Here is a 24,183-nt window from a genome sequence, read left to right as displayed (position 1 = left end):
AAATAAATCCTTATAACTATTGTTATAGACACTCTAGAGCCTCTATGATTTGGAGCAGTAAATATTTTGTTAGAGTTTGGCAGATAAATTCTCTTGAGTCTGTTTATACTGTGCTTGCTCTAGCCCAGGTATGTAGGGACTGAGCAGAACTTTCTCTGCAATTGCTGCTTTTAGCTGCTGTGGGCAGTTGTGGCACAAGACACCAAAACTGTGGCACAAGACTGTTTCTCCTTTGCTCTTGCTGGCATCCAGGCAGCACAGAGAAGGAAACAGCCTAACCTGACTGCAGAGAGGGAAATAGCCAGACTTGGAGGGAGAGGCAGCAAGAGGAGTATACTAGAACAAGGAGCCTGGAGAGTGATACAAGGACTAGGAGCGGGGGTGCTGGGAGCCAGAGATCGGGGAAGAATGATATTGGATGAAGAATCAAAGTGGTGGATGAAAATTGAGACTGATGGGACAAGAAGACCCAGAGCTCAGAGTGGGGAGAGGGAAATGGGGACTGTAAGCCAGTGTAATGAGGAAGTGTGAGATCAGAGGAGGAATCAAGGGACAAACTGGGACTAGCTGGTCATGGAGACTGGGACAAGGATCCTAGGAGAAAGACCGGACTGAGGATCCCAGGAAGGAAGACTGAGATGAGGAACCAGGGTGGGATAAAGCTGGGACCAGGGCCGGTGCAACCATTTAGGCAATCTAGGCAGTGGCCTAGGGCGCTGGCATTTGGGGGGCACCATTTTCTTCAGCAGTGACCACAGTGGCTGGATCTTCAGTAGCCCCAGTCACCGCCAGCATTTAGGCGGAGAGAGCTGGGGCAGGGGAGCATGGGGAGGGCTGCCTGCAGCAAGTAAGGGGCGGGCAGCACGCAAGAGAACTCCCCGGACCAGCTCACCCCTGCCCCGCCTCCTCCCTGAGCACGCCGTGGCCACTTCACTTCAGCTTAGGTGCCGCAAGCCTGGGAGGCGGGAGAAGTGAAGTGGCCACAGCATGCTTAGGGTGCTCGTGCATGGAGCAGGGGTTAGCTGGGGTGGGGGGAGGGGTGCCTCAGAGCGGAGGGTGGGGAGCTGCCGCAAGGGGGGCGCCTCAGGGTGGGGACACGGGGGGGGAAGGCGCAAGGTGGAAGTTTCGCCTAGGGCATGAAACATCCTTGCACCGGCCCTGGCTGGGACTCAAAAGAGGAGGTTTGGGTGGGCAGACTGTGACAGACTAAGTGAGCAAATGGGGCTGGAACACAGAGCTGGTGGGGAGGAATCAGACTGAGACATGGAGTTGTGGGGGAAGGTGATGGAAAAGAGCTAGGACTGGGGCATGACAGGCTGAATGAGAACGAGGCAGAAGGTATCAGGCTTAGAGGAAGCAGGCAGAAGGGGCTCTGACCACAAAGCACACTTTACTTCAAAACTTTAAATGGAAACCAAAATTACTAAGTCTCACCATTCCTCTGCTCTCAGAAAATATTTACACACACCCCTGGCTAAGTGGCTATTTCATGATCACCCGCCCCTTTAATTCTAGTCTACATGGAGGATGACAACCTACTACTGCCATCAGTTACTCTGTTAGCTCAAGTGGTATAAGTCTGTTCAGTGGATTTAAATGTTCTAACCCTGCTGCTGGTCTATGTCACTATCAATATGATTCCACATGATGAAATCTGTTTTTTTCAGTTTGCTTTTTAAAAAACCTATGAAATTAGACATACACTCACACAAACACTACTTTAAAAGGGTCATTAAGGTTGCAATGTCAAGGACTCTCAAGTTAGTAAATGTGAGAATGAATGCCTACGCAATCTTAATTCGGTCCTCTTGTCCATATGAATCATACAGTCTTTAAATAAATGATCACATACCATTTATTTCACAAGACTCCACCTCACTCAATCTTGTAACAGTTTTTGTGTGTAACTTTATTGAGGGTGTCTTTTGATCAGTCACTGTGACTTCAAATGCCCTCAGTTCCTGCCCCCAATTGTCTCGCTTTGGCAGAAGGAGAGGAGACACTGGATATCATTTAATTAGGCTGCAACTTTATTCCTAAATGACTGGGATTACCCAGCAGACAGAAGTGAATAGTGCAGATCATGTCATAATCATTTACATATCAGCCTTCTCCCTTTATCCATCCTGGTCCCCAACCAACCTGCTGCTGTGACCCTGCTATCCTCCTCAATAGTTGGGGGCAGTGGCCATAGGGAAGGGGTGTTGGCTCCCTGCAGCAGCAGTCATAGGACCCATGAACCCTGCCCTGTTTCTGCTCCTTCAAAGGATACCTTCTTTAAATCTTTTCCCAATCCATTTTGTCTGATCGTTGTATCCCTTCTCTGTGGAGTCCCTGCACTGGACATCCACCCCTATCCATGCTTACATAATGACCTGCAACATCATACCCTAACCCTCATTTCATGTTTGCCTCAGCTAAACCCTAATCCGCCGGGAGGGAGGCAAAAAAAACAAACCAAAACAAAAAAAGTGCCCCAGCTCACATTGGTCAATCTGGTGGTCACCCCCAAAAAAGAGCAATTAGTGTAATGCCCACAAACCTGGTATTTAAGTACTCCCACGCATAGGAGAATGGGTGTTGCTCTGCCTGGTAGAGGTAAAAAGGTCTTTTCTACACCAGCATGGACCTAAATAGTGCCCCAGCCCTTCTGGCCACCTGGTGGGGGAGGCTGAAGCAGATCAGCATCCTCACTCTGAACTGGTCTGAAGCTGCCACAGCAAGTTACTTTGGCTCTCTAGCCCTTAAATGGGCCACACACATTTTCTTACATGCCAGACAATGGCCCCCTCCGTTTAATGTGCATTGAGGTCATTACAGTGTCAGTGTTGGATTGAGGAAAAAATAAGTGCTGGAGAAGGGAGGTGAAATGTGTCTCTTCCTGAGTAGAAAATTCCCAGCATATTTAAAGCGCTACCAGGATACCAATAACTAAATAACAGTAATAATATTTTAGGTATCCGAGACACAGGGCATGTAAAATGTGTTTGTTACTCATTTCTTCTTGATAATACAGTCCATTTTTAGAAAAAGAATGGATAAAATATCATGGATAAATAGAATCTGCTCAGATTTACAGTCAATTATCATTTATATTTTGCTGATGTTTACATCTCTCAGAATGGACTCTATTTGCTAATTTTTGCACTAGCTTTTTACCCTACAAAATCCATATTGTACTAAATGGAAATGGAGGAAGTTTAAGACCTTGATCTTTCAATGAGCTTTGCCCAGGTATCAGGGTTAGCGCACATGAAACTCGTTGCAATATTGCAAACTAATGCAGTACTGAATTTCCATAGCTGTTAACACTTTCTAACTACAAATGTCAAAGCAAACTATACATTTTCTTATGATCCCCTTGCATCTCAAGTAATTTTTACTTAGGGGTCCCAAACTCAAGTTAAAGCTTTGCATAATTTCAACATACATATGAGCATTTCTAATTAACATGGTACTGTTTAGTTAAAGCTTGAATAAGTACTGAAAAAAATCAATTACCTCTGGATGATGTGAGAATATGGGAAGCGAGACATGCATAATAACTCTGATGAGAAACTTACATTTACATACCTTGAGGAAGTTAAAACTCTTCATTCTGCATGGTATTGAAAAAAGTAAGATATATGAAAATAGCAAGGGCCCAATTCTGCTCCCTTTGGCCATAGCAGAATTGAGCCCATATACAGTGAAGTCACAGAGAAATTGCTGTGATTGTCACGCTGGGAAATCAAGATAAGTTATATGCAAAAATTAACAGGGTGAAATCCTGGCCCCACTGAAGTCAATAAGTCTCAATGAAATCAATGTGTCATTATGTAGGTACAAGGGTCTGTCCATGTGAGTATGATTGCAGAGATCTAGCCTGATTTTTGTCACAAATAAAAAAACTTGTGACTGGATGAGCAGCGAAGTTACCATAGACAATAAAGGGGAAGGAATGCAGATCAGGATAAGTAAAAAACACGTCAGAGATCTTCTGACCAATTTGAATGAATTCATATCAGTGGGGCCGATTCACCTGAGGGTACTGAAGGAATTAGCTGAAGAAATCTCAGAGCCACTGGCAATAATATTTGCAAACTCGTGGATGACAGATGAGGTCCTGGAGAAGGGCTAACATAGTGCTCATCTTTAAAAAGGGGGGAATGGAGGAGCTGTGAAACTATACACCAGTCAGCCTGACTTTGATACCTGGGAAGTTACTAGAGCAATATATAAAACATTCAGTTTGAGAATACCTGGAAGATTAAGTGGTAATTACTAGCACACAGCATGGATTTACCAAGAACAAATCATGCCAAATCAGCTTGATTTCCTTCTCTCACAGGACAACTGGTTTGGTGTATAAGGGGAATGCAGTGGATATAATTTACCTGGACCTCAGAAAGGGTTTTGACACAGTCCCACATGACATTCTGATAAGTAACCTGGAGAAATGCGGACTTGACAGAACTACCATTAAGTGGATACATAATTGGTTAAACAATCACAAATAAAGAGTAACTATTAATGGAATGCCACATTGGAAGGAGGTCTCAAGTGGGGTTCCAAAGGGATCTGTTCTGGGTCTGGTGTTGTTTAACATCTTTATTAATGACCTGGATGTAGGCATAGAGAGCATACTGATCCAGTTTGCAGATGACATAATGCTGGGTAGAAAGGGTGTCAACACTTTGGAGGATAAAGCTAAAATTCAGAGGGAGATAAATTGGAGAATTGGTCTGTAGACAACAAAATGAAATTCAGCAAAGACAAATGTAAGGTACTATACTTAGGGAAGAAAAACCAAATGAACAAATACAGGATGGGAGATAATTGGCTTGGCAGCAGCACTGATGAGAAGGATCTGGGAGTTGTGGTGAATCACAACCTCAACATCAGCAATGCAATGTTGTTGTGCCAAAAAAAAAATTATGCAGTTTTACGTTGCATTAAAAGAGGCACAGCATGCAAGTCATGGAAAGGGATAGTACCATTCTACTCGGTGCTGGTTAGACATCAGCTGGAGTACTGCATCCAATTTTGGTCTTCAATGTATAGAAAGGATATAGAGAAATTGGAAAGGATCCAGAGGAGAGAGATAAAGGTAATCAAAGGGATGGAACAAAGGCTGAAGGAACTGGATATGTTTAGTTTGGAAAAAGAGATTAAGCAGCGTTATGGTAGAAGTCTTCAGATACTTGAAAGGCTGCCATAAAAAATATGAAGAAAAGTTGTTCTCTTAATTGCACTGGAAACAAGCTGCAAGTTGCAATGAATAAATAACTCCACCCCAGTACCTTAGTTAGGTGCTAAGTTCATTCCTACTTAACACACTGAGGCTTGAAGGTGCTGCAAGGAAGGCAAAAAACTTCCTAGTCCTCAGCCAATTGGCCCAGGGGAAAAAGGTTCCTTCCTGACGCCCAAACGGATGATCAGCTAGACTCACAGCATCTGTCATACTGGATTCCCATTCCTAGTTCAAGTAGAGTAGGTTGGTGGAATGGAGCCAAAAGAAGTTCTACATGCCCCCTGTGTTGGGTTAAATCCTGGGAGCTGGGGAATGCTGGCCAATCAGTACTCCTCCTCCCCAAGCTGGCCAATGGGTGCCAGAGACTCCCATGGGGAGGAATTACCTAGTGACCCTTAGCGAGTGCCTCCCTCCCTTACCACTGAGACTATCTCCCTTCACTGCAGGGCCCACCAAGCTTCCCCTCCCCATTGAGGCAGGAGGGTGGCATTTTAAAATATAATACTTTAGGCTTTAATGCCCACCTACTTAAAATAAATGCACCTCAGAATACTGGTAAATTAAAAAATATTACTTTATCTGTGCACGGCTGGATTAATATATTATACAGAAAATAATGATACTCATATTCATCATAATCACTTGAGCTAATCAAAACTTCCAAAATTATAAAAAAAAATTGTTCCAAATTGGAACAAAGAGATGAAATTTAAAAATTTCCCATGGAACAAAAATTCATAAAAATATCAATTCAGAACCATTGAAAGATTTCATTTTGATAATATCAAACAGTTTTGTTTTTACAATGTGAAAATAAAATGTTTTGATAAGGTAAACATTTGGTTTCAATATTATTATATATAATATTAAATATATATAAAATAATATAGCATTAAATTAATATTTCAATATACAATTGAAAATGATAAAACCAAAACAAAACATTTTGACAGTATTGAAACAAAATGAGATTTCTCTGTGAATTGTTTTGATTTCAATGAAATTGTTCAATAGAAATTTTTTGACCATCTCTAACAATCACATTTTACCAATGCTGTTCTGATTATGTAAATAAAACAAAACACTTCAATCTCTAGGGCTATTAATTCAGCATATTTTACTAGCATTGAATTGATTTAAGAATTTATATATTTTTTTAAAAAGTTATTTTTCTTGTTCCATCCGTATAATTTTGTATTTTTTCATTGCTACTATTTCATGAGTGTCACGTGTACTAGCCATGAATACTGTAGACAACTCCTGTTTTTTTCATTATTTCATTAACAGCCGTATATGCAGGAAACTATCCTCTTCTTTACTTCGCCTCAGGCTTCTTAACCTTGCCCAACAGTTTGAGATCCCATATGAAGTTAATAGCATCTTCCAGAGGCTTTAGTTATCAAATACTTTAGCAGAGCTGCACCAGGGTTTTTTTTAAGGTTGCATTTTAATCCGTTAGTTACTGAGGAAATTCCAGGGCATTCATATGACAGGTTAACAGTATGTTGAGATAACTATTAAAATATATTGCATATTAAGGCCAGTGAAAGACATACTCCTGTGAAAAATGCCCTTCAATAGAGAACATTTTTAGCATGGCAAAATACCTGATGCAATGAAAACAGGGAATCTGCAGCTCAGATCATCCACATTTTTTCTTCGGGAAAACATTTCTTCTTACATGCACCTCACACAGCTGTGACCTAGCTCTAATTTTTTTTCCTACTTCTACCAGTAGCGTAAACTTTGATGCTCCCTCTGAGCATTGGATGGAACATTTCCTTTCCACTTTCAGTAATTTGATGAGATACTAGTGTTTCTGTGAGGGTGGGGGAGTTAATTGAATATACAAGTTCCTACTCTTCAGTCCAAAAAGTCATATCTTGCATCCAGCTAATCAAGTGGACTTTGTGTTGCATTGTTATATATTTTCTTCTGTTTATGCTTTGTGTCATATGCTGCTATTGCCACTGAACTGAAAGAACAGTTACTCAGTAATCCATTACCTTTTTGCTCCCTTCTTTGTGCTTCTTAATACCTGCTATTATCTTTATTTCTGTAAAGCATTTTAAGACGCAGTTTCTAGATAGACATTACACAATGATACATAGTGCTGAGTTCTCCACCTGCCTGAGCTCTGTGTGAACAAACCAATGAGAGAAGCTGCTGGGTGCTGGTTGACATTCCTTGAACCTGCATGGCCTGGGTCTAAATTGAGATAGGAATGCTGCACAGCAGTTGTAAATTATAGTACCTGCATGAAGGTCCTTCAGTGATCTAACACCAGGGAAGGAGTGGGAACTCTGCTTTATAACACTTTGCCCTGCCCCTAGCCTGACCCTGACACTTATCCTTTGCTGCCTTGTGCAAACTAGGGTGGCAATTAATACAGGAACCGTTCCACCACTTCCCCCATCTTTCCACCAGTGGAAAATTCAACTTCACAGGAAAATTTCTGATAGCCATGTCAAATCCATTTTGTGCTTCTTGAGCTGTGTAAAGTGGATTTAGAAGATAAAATATATAGTCAGAAGTAGCTGGATTTGTAGTATTCAGAGCACCAAACAGACTAAATATGGGCTGTGTAGGAATGAAGAGGTATTATCTTTAAAAAAAAAAAAAAGAAAAGGCAAGGAAAAACTACTTTTTGGTTTTTTCTTCTTGTTTCTGAACCTAAGATAAATGTAAAACTATAAGTATCTGTAATGTGTCCTGCACCATCTGAAAGACATCAGGCTTTCCCTTTATATATCTTAAGGCTGTAGTCAGGTTACCCTACGCAACTATACAACCAAATTGTTCTTTATGCAAGTAGCCCCGCTGAAGCCAATAAACTATAACAAAAGCCAGAATTATATTCTTAGATTGGAAGAAACTATTACTAAGACAACCACCGTATTTCAAATAGACCATCAAGCAGACTTTACATGCAATGACTTCAGTGGGGCTACTTACATCAGTAAGTCAGGCAGGATCTGGCTGGTGAAAGACTAATTATTGGTGGAAACTCTAGATTCTTAATGCTATGGGAGGCAATGGGATTGAGCTGGCACACACACAGAAGAATTGGAGTTGAATGTGGGGAAGGTGGAGGCATCTGACTGCCTAACGATGGATTGGGTACTAGTGGCCAGAACAGGAGGTGGCCAGAGCTGACTCAGACAAACAGCACAATTGTTAAGACTCTGGTACCAGAGACAGTATTCGGCACAGTGAATCTTGACAGGTTACTAATGAGCATTCAGGCAGTAGACATGTGGCAAGTAAATACTTCTTTAGTACAAAGTATGAGTGCTTTTACTGCATAAATAATTTAACTGGTATTTCCCACGACGATGCCTGATCCCCCTGCCAAATACTAAAGCCCAACACTGACCAACTCCCCCAACCTCAAAGAAAGTTCACTCACCCTTAGTCCCCCGCTGTCTCCACAAGCAAGGCAACAGTCCACCCAGAATGGAGACAGCAGAGATTTTGACTGTTGAAAGGCAGTCAGCTAATAAGTACCATCTTCAGCATGCCATTTTTGATTGTTGACAGTACTTTGTTTCCTTTCTCACAGTTCCATCATGCTGAAAGGATTTCTCCACTCTCCTATTGTTCAGATGCCTCCACCTTCCCACCATCACCATACATGGCACAAGCTAGGGCCCTGCCTCCAGGTGGCATAACTACATGTCAACACTCAACTGATGAAAGCGCAGCCTCAGTCTGTCTCAGGATGTATACACTGCAATTAGACATCTGTGGCTGGCCCGTGCCAGCTGAATCGGGCTCACATGGCTTGGGTGAAGGGGTTGTTTAACTGCAACCTAGACTTCAGGGCTCAGCTTGCAGAAAGGGCTCTGGGACTGTTCCATCTCACAGAGTCCTAAAGCCCGGGCTCCAGCCCAAGTCCAAACATCTACACTGCAATACAAAAGACCCTTAGCCCAAACCCTGAGTTAGCTGGCAAGGGCCGGCTGTGGATTTTTAATTGCAGTGTAAACATACCATCAGACATCCACCAAAAAGAAGCAAGCATATTAATATTCCCCTCTGTATTCTTGCCTTTTCCCCTTTCCTTTCTTTTCTGCACCCAAAATCACTTGTTGATAAAGTTCACATTTGGATCACACTCAGGTTTCTGGTGTTTCTTCAGCATCTTTTTCTGCTTTACCTGGGGAATCTTTCCAGCACTGCCCTGGCATGTATGGGAAACTTGGTCCTGTTACCAGAGCATAACCTGACATACCTTCCTCTCACCATAGCTATGACATCACAAGCATCCTCACCCCCACCCACTTGGGCCTTAGTCTTTTGTCACTTCCTGCAACACCCAGAAATTAGGCACAACAAATTCAGAGCATGGAGTAGACTTGTTAACACCTAAGAAATCCTTTTAAAAATACTATGCTTCATAGTCCTCTTCCACTTAGCCTCTTATCAGGCCAGTTAGACACCAGAGAAGTTGTCAAAAAAATTGGCCTTAAAATGACATCTTTTAAAAAAAATATTTCTCAGCAAATATTGTTTCAATTAGCTGAAATGCAAGTCACCAGTCAGTGGGAACAATCTTAATCATCACAGGGTGCAGAAGTATTAGTACAAAAGCTCTTTTCAACTACGTGTAGCCCATTGTGCTTTCCAAAGGTGCATTTGGAAAGCAGGATATTAAGACTATAAAGCAAGCCATTTTCCATGAAGAAAAATTCCAATCCCCTTAGCTGCAGTGGTTTGGTTTGGTCTGGGTTTTTTTTTTTTTTTGCCTCTCTGTAATAGGGTTATATAGAGCCGCAAGAATTCAGGGTATTGTGTATTTGTGGAAATTTCCATAGTCTACAGGAAAATCTGTTGTATGGTTAGTTTAACAGTATGCATTATCAGAAGATACAGAAAATATTTTAAAATAATTAAAAACAATGAAAACAATTATCTAAATCTAGCATATATGATTATGAATAAAAGAAAGTACTTATGACATGGTTATTTTTGCGGGGGAGGAAATTGTCATTTATTAAATAAAAGATACAATATCTTGGGACTATGGAGACACCATTGTACCTGAATAAATGAGGTGATAAGAGAGAACATACATTTTAAATTTGTCTCTGTAGATTTGTTTAATGATCCAGGATATCTATAGCCCTATTCTCTGTATGCTGAACATTTCCTTTCTTCAAAGTTGGCACATTTTCTATTAAGTAAGTGCTGCTTCTGGACATAACCTCTAGCCTTTCTCTATCATTTTACCTTACTATAATAAATCAGATGACTATTAAAGATTCTGATCATCATTTTATATTTCAAGACTATCTATTTACCCAGATTTTAATAAAGGACAGAAGTAGAGCAGTGGGGTCTTAGTTTTTGCAGGTCAGTGAGTTTAAGTTGGCATTTTGTCAGCTCAGATTTTATTAAATACATTTTTTAAGAAAAGTGTTCATAGAACATTTCTGATGGGTGTGTTTTCTATCTTATTATTAATTTATTTATATTGTTACTGCCACTACACAACACAAGGCTTTCACAGAAGACAGAGTTCCTGTCTGGAAAAGCAGAGATATGAAAAGAAATTTTCATTGAAAAAATAAATTCTGAAAGAGAAGCTAAACAGTTTTATTTGACTTGCCAGTAGGTAGTTGTAAGAACCTGCAGGAATAGAAACTGGAACCCTGTGGCAGGCGATCTGAGCTATTGATGCCTCCACATCACACAGGAGGCTCTTGTAGGAGGACCCGATGAGGCTGGGCTCAGCAGGACCTGAGTGGCAGCTCCTCACAGCCCACTGATTCAATGGCACCAGCATTTGTCAGGAAGCCATGATGGGAAGTAGTCTGAGAGACAACACGGACTGTCTGACTGCCTTTGTTTCAGAACTTGTGTGTGAGAGATGCCAGACTGTGGCTTCTGACTCTAACGGCCTCCTGATGCCTGACTGTTCGTTTGCCCTCTGGTCTGTCTTAGACTCTAACTGTCTGGAACACATTTCTGCCTGACTTCTGCTCTGACCACTAAGTGTGACTGCCCATGCCCCAGTCATGACAGTTTTCTCAGACCACCCTTCCCTCTCCCTGCCCAATCCATCCAAACCCTTCAGAGATGATGGACAGGGTGGAAGTTCCTGGACCTACAGGACCTAGTCACCTGGCTGCAGGCAGAGAACCTCGCACTATGGACCCATGCTACGCAGTGTGCACTGGAAGCAAGAAACCTGCATGAGCAAGTAGCCCAGTTGAAGCCTCAGCACAGACCTTACACAAGCAACTTGCATGCTCATGAGGAGAAGTGATGACACTATGTGCCCAAGAGGACCATGCCTCACTGGAACCAGCCCCCAAAATGCCATTGCCCTGAACACTTTGACAGGGATCATCAGAAATTCCAGTGTTTCCTGAACCAATGCAGGCTGCTCTTCCTGCTCTGCCCCTGGATGTACCCCACAGACCAGAGAAAGTTGGGACTAGTAGTCAGCCTGCTCTCAAGTGAAGTGCTTGTTGGAGGCCTTACCTGTTGAAACAAGACAATCCAGTGTTCTCTTTTTCAGGCTGTTTTGGTTTCTAAGGGAGTACAAGTCTCCCACTGGTGCTTGCATCTTAAATTTTCCAAACAGTATTTTTGAGGTATTGACAGCAAAATATGCATGTACACAGATGTTAAATTGAGAAAAACAACAAAACAATGAAGTATAACTCAATGAATTGCTAACACCAATCGGTTATGTTATAATCTAAATATGCCATTATCTTTAAAATAATATCCATATGAATGTAAGCAGAATAATTTAAAAGCAGTTAGCCATACTGTTTCATTTTTAAAATGGTATCTCAACACTAAAAGTTTCATCCTCACGTTAACTCTATTATAGTTCTCAGTCTGCTTTATTATCCCAAGACAGTGAGACCATTTAATTAAATTAACTGTGACTTTGCAACTAATTTACAGATTTTTAAAAAACATATGGTACCTTTCATGGAACATTTAATCTGCACATTTATTAAAAACTTTGACACCACAAGTATTTTTCTTCTGTTCAATTAAAAATCTATTACTCTATCAGTTCATGTATCAATGTCATTAGGATAGTCACATTTCAATAAAAACAAACATCATATAATGGACCAGTGCTGGGTGAACCTGAGGTTCAGTTAGACTAGAACTGGGTGAACTCTCTGCAGTGAACAAATTACTTGATATATTTCACCTTTTCCCCCTATTCATTAAGAGTCTGCAACCAGACTTTGATTTTTACAAACATTTTCACAGTTCCTGCAGCATTCTGTGTTAGGGCCCCCGCCTACCACCCTCCAGTGGGTGGGCAACTTAGCTGCTGATGAATGGGAGAAGAATACTCTTAGAATTTGGAGATGGATCTCTACACAGGGTCTACAAAGATGCCCACAAAGTGCTGAGATGGCCACATTATCTTTCTTCACCTACTTCTCACAGTGGTTGCAGAGACATAGATCTTGTCTGCTGTAATCTCTATGACATGGATTCACATTAGCGAAGAATAGGTCCTCCTAGCATTGTCTCTCCTTTTGCTGTCTCTTCATCCTCATACTTATTGTGTCATTTCCTTTATCTCTCCTCATTTTTCACTGCCCCTTTCTGCACCTTTGATCTTTCCTCCTCCATTGCATCTCTTTCCCTATTCTGCTTCCTCCTTTACAAACAGACTTCTAAGATGGCTACTATACCATGCTTCTTTCCGGGAATTTTGTTTCATCATTAAACACGTTAGATTCAGGTTCAAAATTCCTTTTTCATTAATATATTCCTGCTTCTACTAATGTTTGTGGAAAGAAAAACATACATTTAGTGCCAACAGGGTAAACAGAAATTCAGTTTCTAATTCACCAAAATACTCATGAATAACATTTTCCTGCTACTCACTTAGTTCTATGTAGGCTTTCACTCAAGTGTCAAATAGTTCAGAAAATCCTAAATCTCTCAAATTCACACTCCAAACTTTAGTGTTTCAGCCCCCAGAAATAGTGCTCTCTTCCCACTAGGAAATTCATTTTTCTTCAGGCTTTCCCATACAAAATGGTGTTCGAATAAGTCCAGAATTCCTGCTTGAAGCAAGAGTCTCCTTATCACTTCAGTGAAGACAAGACTAGCCTAAATCTGTTTTTCAAGAGCTCAGAAGCTTCTGTCTAGATGTCTGCAGAGTCATCAAATTCCTCCTGAACATGACACAGTCCTCAGAAAGCAGATGCAAATATGAAATGGATATTCAACTCTTAAACTGGCAAGAACAAAGATCCGATAGCATAAGACAACCATCTCCAGGTACATTAGATCTACTCATTTAAAAATCTATAAGAAGAATGTCACTTTTCCAATCTCAGACAATATTTAACAAGATCTGTCTCCTTATTTTGGGCAAAAAGAAACAGAGTACCTTGAGGAGATCTGCAAAGTGACCATCTAGAAATCTCTATAAATAGGTTATCTTCAGAAGATGCTGCCTTTATCCATCAGGACTTATAGTCTTCTTCCTTGAGCTATCCTCTCATTTCAGTCTGTTCTCCTCCTAACACCATTTTTCTTGAAGGCAAGACTGCTTGCTACTTACCCTGATCAGTAAGTCACCAGCCTAGAGGATTCTGTCTCTTTATGACACTGAAGAATACATAATTTGAATTTACCACAAGATGTCTTCTCATAGCAGTCATCCAGTCTGGAATCTTTCCAAACCAAGTACATAATTTGCATGAATTTACAGTTTCTTAGGGTTTATAGCTTTAAAATTATCTTTAGAAGTATCTCAACTGTATATATGGTGACATTCCAGAGCTAACATAGGGGAAATCATAGAATTGTAGGACTGGCATGACTAAGTATTTTCTAGACCATCCCTGACAGGTGTTTGTCTAACCTGCACTTATAAATCTCCAGTGATGGAGATTCCACAACCTCCCTAGGCAATTTATTCCAGTGCTTAACCACTCTGAAAGTTAGGACACTTTTCCTAATGTCTAACCCAAACCACTCCTGCTATAATTTAAGCCCATTGCTTCTTGTTTCCCAAGGTTAAGAACTAGTTTTCTCCCTCCTTCTTGTAACAACCTTTTATCCTGTCTCAGTCTTCTCTTCTCCAGACTAAACAAACCCAATTTTTTCAATTCACCCTCTTAAGTCATGTTTTCTAGACCTTTAATCATTTTTGTTGCTCTTCTCTGGACTTTCTACAATTTATCCACATCTTTCCTGAAATGTGGCACCCAGAATTGGACACAAGTTGAGACCTAATCAGCATGGATGAGAGTGGAAGACTTCTCGTGTCTTGCTTATTAAAGACACATTTGGATTCCAAATTTTTGAAAATTTAATCTGCTTGTGCCTTTGTGGGCATGTTTAACCCATCACTCGGTCTCCAGGCAAGAGGATTCCTTGTGTGTGAGGAAAAGATATAGCAAAGAGCATAGGTTCAAATGGTCATTTTCCAAGGGAGTGATGTAATTGTATTCTTAGTTTTGATATTTGTATAATTTTATACATGTGGGCTAATTTAATAAATCTACATGAGATATAGGAGGATAACGAGAGAAAGAGAGAGAATAAAAGGATCATCGGGTCCAAGGAAACATCTTTCCACCAAAACCTACATCTGCAAATTAACACTTAGAACTATATAAGCTGGAGAAACTCTAGAGTGTTTGAAATGTTACAGAAAGCTTCTGATTTTTAGCAGTAGGGCAGTGTTTGTCATAATCATATACAGACAAGTTTATTTTTTCTTTGCAGTTTCTAGGTTTCTTGAAGACATCAAACATGATATCAGTTGCTTGGAATAACCTCTCATTAGGAATATCTCCCTATCTATATATACGAGTCTACAGAGTAGCTTTTGATCTAGATAAAGGATTAGGACTTGTGAGAGGAGATCCGGCTGTGCCATAGTGTTAGAGGGGAACGTTGTTTAAAATGATGTCTGAAAGCCAATAATTAGTGAGCCAGCAAGGTGCTATGAAGCTATTGAGAAACTTTTTTAAGCCTTTATTTTCTGATTAATTCAAAGAATTGGATGTAGAAAAAGGAACGAAGAAAGCAATCTTTTTGTATGGTCCTGAAAGCTCAAGTCATAGGAGAGAGTTGTAGTCTTGGTTTCACTGGGAAAAAAACAAACAAACAAAAATTGTGGCACTGCCTGTAATACTTCTCTATTTCTTGTATGGCTTTTTAAAAAGAGCTTTATTTTAAAATTAGTTAACTGAAAGATAATTTAGAAATCCAGGTAATATTCTACCGCTGATTTATATAAATGGCATAAAATTAATTAGTCTGCTTTAAAGATGAACTGGAAAACATTTTTAAATGTACGTGCCCTTTTTGGTAATATGTAAAGATGACTTTTCATTTGTTATTCTGGTAGTAGCTGGGGGAAGAGGTGGGGAATTAAATATGTCTCCTGACATCTTCCCTGTTTTGTTTTGTTTTTTGAGAACTCCCTTGAGGACAGGAGGAAGATGATGGCACCATAATCTGCTGAAACCCCAGCAGTAAAATGAAGGAGAAGTACACTGCTTCAAGTGACTACCTTAGCTGAGAATGTGGGACTAGAAACATCAGTCTGAGCTCTATCAAGGAAGTGGAACCTCTTGTGGATATTAATAGAGGTGGATCCAGTGTAAAGACTACCACTGCAGACATGAGCTGCAGCAGTTTGTGGCACACATAAAACAATAAATATTATAGAAATTTATTATGAGTTTTCTTATCTTGTGAGAAGGAAAAGATCCTTTGGACTTCTTTTAGTTGTTCACTTTTTATTGTGCATTGGAAGGGTTTAGGGTTGACAAGTTAAATCCCTAGCTAGGGTGTACCAATTACAGAACAGGACTCTATATGAGCAAGTTGATAGTTCCAATTTTCCAGACATACACATTGTATCTTTTCCTGTTGCTTATAAGTACTTAACATATGACAACTTGTTAAAAAGTTTTGACAAACAGGCTGGAGCTATAATAGAGAAGCAATGCTAAATTAAATTGGCAAAAATGTCCCAAGATAAATTATCATCTATCTGGTATAATAGTTTTTCTTTACCTATTTAACACAGCATATCACAAAAAATCAAGTATAAATAATATATTTTATTAAATGGCTGTATATCTAATTCTTAACATTTATGAACTACAGAAGCATCAATTTGCACTATATACTACACAAGAAAATATCAACTGTATATTAATAAATATTTTTTAAAAAAACACCAAACAGCATTTCATTCATGCAACAGATTGGTTGGACTTTTACCCATACACAATTCATGAAATTCAAAATTTTATTTCCAAATGAACCTCAACTCAGCCCCCTCACACATATAATGAGCCAAATTCTGTTCTCAGTAACTCATGTTACCCCATACATTTCATTTCTATTGGCCTGGTCAATGAGAATTGAGGGTTCAGAACCTTGCTGGATCAAATTCTTATATATTATTCATGTACATAGCATGTTCCTGGGCCCTGGTAATAGGCACATTATATTTCTATTAAGATGGAAAGCATATTATCATATAGAGTAAAAAGCTGGCCCTCACTTCAGTGAGAATTCTGCTTGTAAAACAATACCAGAAATGGGGGCATAGAACATGCATCAGAGGGGGGGAAAGTCTGCTCTCAGTAAATCCCTGTAACCCCAATGAAGAATATGTATTTGGCTTTGGCTTTTCAGCAGCCTTGGAAATATGCCCAATCAGAGAGAGAGGGAATTGTCCTTGCAGTTTCTGCAGGCTGTTTTTCAAAGGGTCAGTCAGTGAAGCTAAATGGCTTTGAAAGATTAAACCAGGTGCAGATGTAGGGGAAGTTTTTTTGACTATTAATTCTTATAATTTAGAGACAGGTACTAGCCCAAACTCTTTAAGGCAATAGAGATAAAATGAAATGGAAAATAATTCATTGATAAATGTGTAAGCCAGCCAGGCTAAAATATTAAAAACAAATAGCATATGAAAATATGAAGAGCACAATTGGAAGACTGTGCGCACAGAACCGCATTTAGTATTTAAAGTGTAGGTTGGCAAAGATTTGCAATCAACTAGTAGACAGTGCCAGCTGGACTTATTCTATACTTCGAAATATGCTCTAACAAATGTTATGAATTGTTTTATGGTAAAAGAGACCTTCCCTCATACAAATCTCTGCTGTTTTTTGCCAGCTGGACTTATTCTATACTTCGAAATATGCTCTAACAAATGTTATGAATTGTTTTATGGTAAAAGAGACCTTCCCTCATACAAATCTCTGCTGTTTTTTACAACAAATGCCCATCTTGGGAAGAAGCATAAATATGAATATGCATAAATCTGTCAATTTTAGAGAAACTTCATAAATTTCACAAGATGATGAAAATCTCATGAATTACATGAGGAAGTTTTTAAGTAACAAAAGAGTCTGTACTTTGAAACTGAATAGGCTGAGATGGTTCATTGACTCCCATCTCTAACAGAAGGGATAGACAGTGATGAGCAAGTAAAATAGTACAGGCACTTGCTCACAGAAAACCACTGCTGATTCTGTAATTCAAAATATTGTCAGTTTCAGAAGTTAGAGGAAAATGAAGCATCTTACTAAAGTACCACTCACTGTAACAAGACTACATGAGATAGGAGCAACACCACATATGATATGAATATGTATAACCACACTGGTTTTTTCACCATGGTTTCTAATTGGGGCTGTGCTTAAGAAAAGCTGGAATAATTTATGGCTTTTCAATTTCAAATATAATACATTCACCAGAGAAATGAGGGAACAGGTAGGATGATGAGTGTTGCAGGAATCTTCAAGAAAAGAGAGCTGTCAGTATATATGTAAGTATTAGTACTAGTTAACAGGTAATGGGTATTAGTTAATAGGTAAGGTTCCAATAAAGGACACTCATGAATATGCAGTATTGTTCCTGGGTTTTGTAGAGCCAGTGAAAAAATTATTGTGCACTACAAATGGCTTCTTGTGTCCTGTTCTTTGCACGCAGATCTTAACAAAGAGGACCTGTCAGACATTTAGGAAAAGATTTTCAAAGCTGTCTAAGATTTCTCTGAAGTCAGTGGGAAATGTGCTCCTAAATCCTTAGATCCTTATGAAAATGTTCCCTCAATGAAGAACTGTGGCACTACCAAAAAGGCCTGACTACTCCATACAGAAATAACTTTGCACAATCATTGTCCAAAGTCATTCCCTAATTACAAAAGAAGATGAGAATGACTTGGACTCAGTGCATATTGCTGAAGAAGTGAAGATAGGTTGGAGAACTTCCACATAAAAATAAATATCTGTATAGTTATATTTGCATACTTTTAAGGCCAAAGATCTTAGGCTCAGTGTGTAAGCACACAAAGGACTAATCTACCTTCCCCTGCAGAGGTGACAATCCCCACCATTTCTCCAGTACTGTCCATTCATTTCTTCTGATTTAAGCTAAAACCTGGGGATTGATCCTGATGGATCATACCTCAAACAGTATGGAGGCCACAAAGCAGTTGTGTCACTAGAACAAGTGAACCAAAATGCTCTTTATTTATCTTTTATGAATGCAAGGTAGGTGATACCCTTCAGCTTGATTTCCAAAAGTTCCCACTTAGGCATCAAAATAAGTGGCTATTTGAGTTCTGAGATTTTTAGAAAATTTGACCTCAATTATCTCCATAGGGGTTTCTGGGTGCTGAGCAGTTTTGAAAATCTGGTCCCAATTGTGGGTATGGAACACATGAAAATATGCATCTAGATACAAAATCTGGCCCTCAGATAGATTGGGGATATTCACTCTGTGGCCCTTGAGGCTCTAACACGGCCACAATTTAAGGAGATGGTTTTTATTTGGTTCTGAATTGAAAATGAGTTTCCTGACCCATGCTCTGTAATTTTTAAAGCGAAGCATTTGTTACTATCATCTCCCTCAGATAACTCCCACCACTTCCCATACAGCCCCAGCAGCAGCTTTGATGTGAGCCAGGAGTTCTCTGAGCAGTTGCTAGCTCTCACCAATGGCAGCCGTTCACCAGTTCTCCTGCTGATTGCCTGATGTATTGTAGGGAAGGGAAGAGGAAGTAGTTCTGGCTGCTCTATTACCTGCTCCCCTATCAGGTTGAGGGAGTCCCATGGGGATCAGATTAGGAGTTGGGTGGACTTTGCCTGAGCCTACAGGAGCACCTAGCAAAGGAAGGGTATTCTCACATATATAGCAACCCAAAAAAGTTTACGAGAAAGAAGAAGTTAAGAATTACCGCTTTTGGATTCTTTGCTCTAGCCCTTGTGCAGGTTAGACCCTGGGGACTGCTCTAACTTGCGCTAGTTTGCAGTGGTCCCTAAAGACCATATCCCAGCTGAAAATAGACTGCCCAAGCCCTCACCCCACGCTCAACAAGACCTTGCTCCACAAGCTACAGGGAAGAATGTATAAGTACTGGCTATACCAATTTCACAGCCACTAAAAAGTGGCATTTATCCCAACAGCTGGAGCAAATACAATGAGTGCATGGGTTGGGCCCACTCCATTGTTCTCTCTTGCCACAAACAAAGACGGCTGTTGGAATGGAGTTAGTAAGAGCCCCCTAAGCAGTGATCTGGGGTTTAACTCCACATTTACATACATGAGGCAGCTCTAACCTCTCAGAGCTATTATTTCAGGCTGTATTCTGACTCAGGCAGGCACCACTTCCTCGGTTACACTCTGGTCTCATTTTCAAGCTTTTATTCCACAATCATGAAGGCTACAGACTTTTAAAAAAAAATGAAAGTAGAAATTCTGATTTTAGGAAATGACTCCAGGAACTGAACCTTAACCCTAGGGCTTATGCCTTAACCTGGCTGTTCCAGGGCACCTCCACCACTATCCAGTGTATTGTACTGAACGGCTCAGCTAATTCACGTGATGTTCTGGTCACAAATACACACCAGGTTTTACCCTTTCACCAAATATGCATTTAGTTTTCCTTTACAACATATCACAGTGTAATTCAGGCTTACAGTAAGAGGTGGCTTCCCTGCAGCCTTCACTCCTCCCCCCAGGCTCACCCTCTCAACTTTCCCTTGCTTTCTTTTCCTTCCGCTTATATCCTCCCAATGACATCATTAGCTATGATTACCACCCAGGTGTTTATAATCCCCCATCAGAAAGTGTTTAATTGCTCACAGTTGAGCCTACAGCGTTCTTCATGCTTCAGCAGCATCAGATCTGGGTGCCACCAATAGTGCCCTGTCACACTGGCCCTGTCATTTCTCTCTCAAAGTATATCTAATGGCTTGTTAGAAATCATAACCAGATGCTTTGCTTGAGAAAAGAAAGTGAGTTTCGTTAATCTGACATTAAGCCAGCCAAGATATTTATTTTTACATAGCATTCATTCATGTTATCTCAACTTCTCAGTTGACCCATGACACTATCAAGATCATTCACAAGTCTTGTTCTTAACAAAAATGACTGCACCACACCTTTAAGCAGGCGGAAGGGGGGATTTGTCTGGATGGCCAAATTGAGGGATGAGTGCTTTATGGCTGGGAATGGAGGGCAAGTGGTCAAACTGCTGCAAAAGGGGACAATGGGACAGCGGGGTGACCCTGACTCATCTCCTGGGAACTTGATGGGCAGAAGGGTTTAAAGGGGCAGCTGTGTGCATGAAGCCCCTTTTACATGGAGCAGGCTAAGGCAGCACCCACCCTCCATCCCCTTTATGTGGTGAAATACCAGGTGCTGCAGGCATTGTGCTTGCTGCCCCTATTTAGGGGGCGTGGGAAGGAATTTTTCCCTTACCCCCAGATTGGCCTCGATGGAGTTGGGTTTTTTTCGCCTTCCCCACAGCGGGTGCAGGGAAGGCTTTTTTAAGGTTAGTAGGCAATATGTCACAACTCCTTATGTAAGTATGGGGAGGATGTCCAGTGCAGGTACTCCAGAGGGAAGGAATACAGTGATTGGATAAATGGCTTGGAAAAGGACTTAAAAAGGAGGTGTTGGTTAAAGGAACAAGTGAGGAGTTCCTATAATTGGTACGGCAGGGAGCCAAGCCCTTTTTTTTTTTTGGTCCACCTTAACTCTCCTACTCGGGGGATGGAGGGTAAGGTCCCAGCAATGTATTGCCCAAGGGCCCTGGATGGAAAAAGGGTGGAGCTGGTAGAAGCCCCCAGATAGTTATTGAATGGACATGAGGTCACCTGCACTGTACACCTTTATCAGCCGGGAAGTACCCGACATCTAATATTAAAGTTGCAGCCTGATTAAAAACATATCAAATGTCTCCTCTCCTTCTTTCTGGACAGCAGGACAATGTCTTTTTCTTCTACCCTCTGTCTGGTTTTTCTACTTCTTTCTTGGCCTGCATCCCAAGCTCATGCAGCCTCCCTGCATCACTTAAGTTAATTATTTATATTTGATGGCCACCTCTGTCAGCCGCATGACTTATTGTCACTTGTGAACTACTGTGAAATAAGATGTTTGTCCCTTACCCTAAGGTCATTGCTAGTCCTGTTTTCATTCAGTTGTATTCCCTATCTAGTAATATTAATGATAGTATAATATGAAACATTTTCTGCTCACACTGACCCCATATGAACAAGCAACGTATAGTCCCCTTAAGTTACTTCTGCTGAGTAAGCCTTTAGTTCTTAGCAGCGCTGTGCTGAGAATGTTAACTGTAAATCATCCCAGTGAGCTGTAGAGCCACATCAGACACCAGTTGCTGTAACTTCTGTACCCTAAAAGGTGACATTGGTTGTTTTTCCTGAAACCGTTGTTGCTTTCTGCTAACTTTTTATTTCCATTGGGTCCTGCAAGTGGAGGTAAAACCAGTGTGTCCAATTAATGAGTTGCTTTACGATATAATCCCCTTCTGTTGATCTGAAAGGATATTGCTCACTATTACATTAGGGGTTCATCTTCTTATGTTGAAGGGTATGAAAGTAGTAATTCTACTTTGTCTTTTAGTCATCTTAAAAGCTGATTGTTCAGCTTTGGAGACTTGACCACTACAGGGAGTTTATCTGCTTTTATTCCCTTTCCGCACTCCCTCTGTACTCAGTCCAAGCTTCTTATCTGATTAACCCTGGCATGTCCTTCCTCTGTGTGCATCTGCATTCTTTATTATACGCAGCCTCCTACTCCTGAGACACACATCCTGAATTCACATGCCATGTGTCCACTCTTTCCCTTCTCTAGCCTAACTTCTTCAAGGAGAATTATAAAATGGTAGGCCTGGCTCTCCTCAAGCTTCATTTAAACTATTTCTGATTTACACTGATGTAAGTGAGAGAAGAATCAGGACCACAGTTTTCTGTGTATTAAAACAGGATAGGTGTATAACTCTCAGGATGCATACAATACTCATTCAAGTGATGTGAGGGCCCAGCGGAAAACACATTGGACTGGTGCTCAGGAGACTTGAGTTCATCTTTCAGGCTCTGCCACTGGCTTGCTGGGTGACTTTGGGCATGTCAGTTCCCCTTTCTATGTCTCAGGACTGGTCTACACTGGAAAAATCAGATCAACCCAAACAAGTCGCTCAGAGGTGTGAAAAATGCACACTTCTGAGCAACGTAGTTAAGCTGATCTAAGTCTGGGATGATTTAGTTGATGCTCCTTCACTTTGCTCTGTGGTGTTTGAAGGTCTGCTTCCCTGCCCACAACAGTCCCCTGTACAGGAGGGCAAAACTCTCAGTCCTGGAGAAAGTGACAAGCATGTTCCATAGAAGGAAAAATTTCTGTGGGAAAAGATAATTTGGACCACTGTTAGCCACACTAGAAAGACACTATTATGTACTATTCAGTTTGTGATGGGCATCCTGATAGTGATCTAAATTAAAAGATCAGCCATTTCAGCTGAAGTGTAAATTAATTGGTTAAAAGGCTAGTGAACAGATTTGATGAAAACAAAAGAAATGCTCTGTAACACAGAATGTTATATGTGTATCTATGGTTACATAAAATGTTCTGCAACTATTTCATTAGGGTCTAATTCAACACTTCTGGTTACTAACTTTTTATAAAATATACATAATTGTTAACAATAGTAGCCATTTTCTAAAGTAAGTATTAAAAGAGGGGCTGACAAAGACAAAAAGTTAACCCTGCTCCACTTCCTGTCTGAAGTAAGAAGCAAGGCTGAAGACAATGTGCTCCAGAAATCCAAGATATGGCTTGGCCAGCCAGCCTGCAGAAGCACACATAGCAGCTAGTAAGGGTGGTGGCAGGGGCGGCTCCAGGCACCAGCACGCCAAGCACATGCTTGGGGCAGCAAGCCACTAGGGGCGCTCTGCCGGTCCCCGCAAGGGCAGCAGGCAGGCTGCCTTCGGCGACTTGCCTGCGGAGCGTCTGCTTGTCCCGCAGCTTCGGCGGACCTCCCACAGGCGTGCCTGCGGAGGGTCTGCTGGTCCCGCGGCTTCGGCGGACCTCCCTCAGGCACACCTGTGGGAGGTCTGCCGAAGCCGCGGGACCAGCAGACCCCACACAGGCAAACAGCCAACGGCAGCCTGCCTGCCATGCTTGGGGCGGCAAAATGCCTAGATCCGCCCCTGGGTGGTGGAATATGTATATATAGACAGGGCTGTTGGGGAGGGCCAGAGGACAAGCAAGAAAGATGCATAGTTACTATGGTTATGGGACAGAGGGAGGACCTAGAAGGAAAGTGGTGGGAAGGCAAATGGAAAAGAGATGAGAGTCTACACTACAGCACTACATTCACGACTGGTGAAGACACGTTGTGCCAACAGGAGAGTGCTCACCCGTCCACATAATTACTCCAACTCAGCAAGAAGAAGAAATTATGTCAGAGGGAGAGCATCTTCTGCCAACATAGTGCTTGTATGAATAGTGCAAACTTGTCTCTCTCAGGGGGTCTTTTTCACATCCCTGAGCAACATAAGTTAGATTGACTTAAGCAGTAGTGTAGACCTGCCCTTACTGAAGTTAGGAAAGATAAACAGAGAAAAATAAAATACACAAATGAAAAAAGATCATTGACAGAAAGGAGG

This window comes from Gopherus evgoodei, chromosome 1 (genome assembly GCF_007399415.2).
Source record: "Gopherus evgoodei ecotype Sinaloan lineage chromosome 1, rGopEvg1_v1.p, whole genome shotgun sequence".
NCBI classification, from domain to species: Eukaryota; Metazoa; Chordata; order Testudines; family Testudinidae; genus Gopherus; species Gopherus evgoodei.
Note: the sequence above shows the minus strand (reverse complement) of the source record.